Source organism: Aythya ferina, assembly GCF_964211825.1.
Source record: "Aythya ferina genome assembly, chromosome: 6".
Lineage (NCBI taxonomy): Eukaryota > Metazoa > Chordata > Aves > Anseriformes > Anatidae > Aythya > Aythya ferina.
Genome location: NC_140303.1, coordinates 30,443,267 through 30,447,873, shown reverse-complemented (window position 1 = coordinate 30,447,873; position 4,607 = coordinate 30,443,267). Strand labels below are relative to the sequence as shown.

The 4,607-nt window shown below is 38.8% G+C and overlaps 1 long non-coding RNA gene across 1 annotated transcript; it reads left to right on the top strand.

Annotated features, from left to right (window-relative positions):
• The first annotated feature begins 1,587 nt into the window (after positions 1-1,587).
• Positions 1,588-3,935, top strand: LOC311439046. Its single transcript, XR_014694522.1, has 3 exons — positions 1,588-1,610; positions 1,951-2,108; positions 3,801-3,935. It is a non-coding gene; the product is annotated as an uncharacterized lncRNA (long non-coding RNA).
• The last annotated feature ends 672 nt before the right edge of the window (positions 3,936-4,607 follow it).

Below are 4,607 nucleotides of genomic sequence, written 5' to 3'. Positions count from 1 at the left end.
CTCCCTCAGTTTCCCTGTGTCCTGGTTCCTCTGTTTATCCTCTTGTATTGCTTTCTCTACCTCTCAGATAACTCCTCCCCCTCACCTGTCTCCAATTTTAGGATTTCTCTCATGCACTAATTTAGCTTCTGTTACATGCTGAGTTCATCTCTCCCATGTTGCTTCATTGCAGGGAGGTTTTGCAGACTGTGTTTGCTGGTTATCTTTTTTAACACGGGGGTTGAAGATATTCTACATGTAATATGGGCTGGGTTTACTCTTCCAATTCCACTAAACCATCAGAAGATCCATATAGGTATGCACTTTTGTACTGTATTATGGCTTTACAGTGTAATTGTGTTACCCATCAGAAATGCTGGAAAAATCAAAGATTGTGCTTCTTCCTACTAGGTGGTGAATTGCAATTAGAGAACCCAATGGAAAAATTGGGTTGATTCATTTAGTTCTGCTCTCAATTCGTCAGTCTGAGAGTTAATCTCTTGCCTGCAGCCACAGAAAATAGCTACTGAAATAGCACCATTTGTTCTAGCAAGTGGGCAGAGAGGACATGGCTAACCTGCTGAGCTTCCCTTTGCCAACTGGCTGCTATTTGGAGATCTGGGCTGAAGTTAAGATGTGCTTGTCTGTGGTTTGAAGCTAATTAGGTTTGTTGACCCTCTGATGTTTTCTGTTGTGTATCAGATCTAAAACTGGAAGCAACAGGTTATTTTTGTCCTCAGGCAAAAAAGGCTGCTTAGGACCCACCTTTCTTTCTGTGTCTAGGAGTATTGTTGAGTGCTTTATTTTCCTAAGATCACAAAATGAGTCTGGTGGGAACTCTGAAAACTTTAAAAAGATATCTTATTGTAAATAGTAAGGTATTTGGCAATTTAATTATTTTAAATCTTTGTGAAGTGTTCATAATACCAGGCAGTATGAATGGAAGTTCCAGGATTGTTATCATTATTGTTTCTTTCATGAGGTGAAAAGGAGAGTATCCCATGTTCACTATTCCTCCAGCAGCTTTAGATTTAATAAAAAATAGTTTGGCTTCATTCAGTGTTGTATAGTCTCCTACTGAAAAAAATAGTAGGGACACTTATCTAGCTTTTAAGAATCATCTTGAGTATATCAGCATCTTATCAAGCAACAAATGCTAGAATAAGGTATCTGGCTGTGCAAAATCTCAGGAGCTTTTGTGCTCTTTTTCACACTCTAAACGCTTTTAATTGTTATCTCATTTGCTCAATGTGTAAGATTCTGATGCCCTGAGGACCTGGGTTGCACCTCTCTATATCTCTAGCTTGCTTACTATTAGGTTTGAGTGGTGACATTAGAATAGTGTTGTGGCATGGCGTTAAAAATTCAGTGTAATCCTTTAAATGTAATATGTAATTTCTATTAGTTTAAACTCAAATGTGGAGTAAGTCAAGACTTTGAATCCTTATTCCTTCTCTCTATCCTGAACCCCATGTCTTCGTTCTGCTTTCCATTAAGGGGGATCATACCATGTTGGCTCTTGTTCCTTATTTTTAAAACCACTACTAGTAAGAGGCCGTGTTATGATACATTCTGTTCTGGTGAACTATGTCTGAGGATGGATAGAGAACTCATGACCACCAACTGAAGAGGTACTAGTGTACAAATGTGAATAAATGCAAATGTGCAAGTACACATACACAGGCACATATATACAAAATCATAATTGCCATCTTCTATTCCTAATGGTGCTGCCATAAAGGACACTGTTTCTGACACAGTTGAAAGCAGAATGGTTGTTTCTGCATTTTTACCCCCATATCCTTGAATGTTCTTTTTTCTTGTTTTCTAATTGGTCTTCACAGTTATAGCTCATTTCTTGTTAACAGTCAGTTTCATTTTCCACTTGCACAACCCCTCCAATCTTTCCAACAGTGCAGCATGAGATAATAAAAGTATAACTATTCTCACTTGGGATTTAATTTCTTGCAGTGCTGTGGACAGAATGGTAATTATACACCACTTGCTGGTTCAGGAAACTGAGCACAAAGTACTGACATTTGCATAACCTGCTAGACAATTGGTCCATGCAGTATCTGAATGCTTCATAACAGTAAGATATTTATCTTCAAGACAACTTCCCTCTGGAGGTGAGAATAATAATATCAATTTTTTGCTGATGATGAACTGATGCACAAAACTATTAATTGCCTTCCTAATGACACGTAAGGAAGAGTCACAAGTCACACCTAGGTTTCTTGACTGATGAACTTCTAAACATCAGACCAAATTCCCATTAGTAACTCATATATGGTATATTTGGACTTAACAGATAATTCATCTTTCTGTTTGCATATCCATCTGATATTGCTGCCTGTAATTTTGGGTTCATATTCTTTGGTAATTTCAAGTAGGAGGAAACTCAATTTCTAAAGGTTCTGCCTAGCTGGGACCTTTTGGTGCTTTGTGTAATGGAAATTGGAATCAGTTACTTATAGCCAATTACTTTTCCAAACAAATTAAAATGATTTCTTCCATATCAAAGGCATTAGGTTAATATATGTTCAAATGGAATGTGTTTAGAGAATAGCAAGACTGCATTCCTCTCAGGTGATGAGAAAAATTTGGTAACAAGGTTGGGAGGCTAAATGATCATACAGGTGGGTTTTGATAAAATGTGAAGAGACTATATGGCCATAAAAGATTTGGTAGAACATTTTAAAATATATGACTTTAAAAATATAGAAATATTATTAACATTCATTATTAATGAGTGCATGAAGAACATATATATACATTACTAAACTGGAACTACATAGAAACCAGTCTCGGTTCTAAAAGGGCATGTGTGGAAAGTGGTTCTTTGGGGTTTTCTCTAGTATGATTTTTTTATTTAATAACAGCTTGCCTTTTACCCTGCTAGACTAAGAAATCTGTGAATATGAAGAAACCAGCAAACTGCGTGTAAGCTTTTTGCTTAATACGATTTTTTTTTCTTTAATAGCGGACTGTTGAGACGTCTTTGATCAGTTAGTGTTTAAGGATTTCTGGGACTTTATACAATGACCTGGCAGCATCAAACCTTGCCCAGAAAAAAGTGTTAATTAAGTTCTACCTAACATCAGTGTATTATGTATTGAAGCTGCAACAGGGGAGATTCAGGCTGGATATCAGGAAAAGGTTTTTCACTGTGAATGTGGTCAGGCACTGGAACAGGCTCCCCAGGGAAGTGGTCATAGCACTGAGCCTGCCAGAATTCAAGAATTGTTTGGACAATGCTCTCTGATTTTTTTTTTTTTTTTTTTTTGGTGGTCCTTTGGGGACCCAGGAGTTGGACTCAATGATCCTTGTGGGTCCCTTCTAACTCAGATATTCTATGATTGTTAATACTGTTTTACTCTTACCTTATCCATCCACTCATCCAACCACAGGCATGGTATTTCTCCATATTGGACACATCTTCCTCACAAGCCCCACATAAAGTCAAGTAATGAGATCATGTGCTTTTTTATGGGAGAAATTTAGGCACAAAGAAACTAAACGAGGTCAAAAAGAGTGAAAAAGTAAAATACTGTCTCAAATCTCAGTCCTCAAGCAGGATACAAAACTTGGATATTTTGATATCCACAATATATTTTCTCTTTACTACCTTAAATTTTGAGCTATTGCAGTCACTGAACAGCGAAAGTTTTCAGGTCTGCGGTCTCCCAGAGATCTCTTTCCCTTCATTAGTCTAAGCTGCAATTCATCATTGTCTTACCAGGCAAACCCAAGCTCTGTGGTGAACTGACAGTGTGGCGCACTTCCTTCCCTTTTTCCTTGAACTTTCTCTTGTATTACAGATCAGTAGCCCTCACATCCTCATCTTTCTGGAAGGACATGTCTACTTTCTCCCACTGGCTTTGTAAGAATATGGCAGTGCATGAGCAAGGTGAATTTTATCTGCAGCTGGGAAGATCATGCCCAGGTGACAGCAGTGCTAGACCTACTGCAGCTCAGCAAGTTGCCCCTGACTGACTGATCTGCAGTGAAGTGTTGTGAGTCCCAAGAGCAGTACAATTGCAAGCCTGGTGGTGGGCTATTAACACTTAGCTGCGTCAGTGCAAGAAACTTTCAAATGGTCTATGATTAGGGATGGTGACCTGAAGGAGAGGTAGTAATGTGTGGAGGGGCTGTAACACAGTGTTAATAAGCTTGTGAGGGGAGGCTTTCTTTGCAAAACTAGATGTTTGCAGTTGAGTACATTTTCTCACCACTCTGCCTGGAGGACAGCATGCTCATGTTTTGCACTTTTGTGCCTTACAGGAAAGGGTTAGAGGAGATGTTTGGATCTGCCCTTGTCAAAGTCAGGGCAAAGCTCCAAGCTGCAGTTCAGCTTGTCAGACTCCCAGGAACCAGACATGTCCTGATTAACAAAAAGACTTAGATTTGATCAAGAAATGCTGTGTAAACTTCCTCAGAGCTTGAAGAGTGAATTCCTTCCCAATCCTCTAAGACCACATCACAGTTGTGTTAATACGCCTTGCTAATCCAGCCATGAGACTTATACTAACGTACTGCAACCTTCCCAAGAAGCTCACTGCATTTACTAGCTAGCTATGTAAAGCTGGAATAAGGTTTTGTTATCAATGTCATGTAATTCTGCTCAT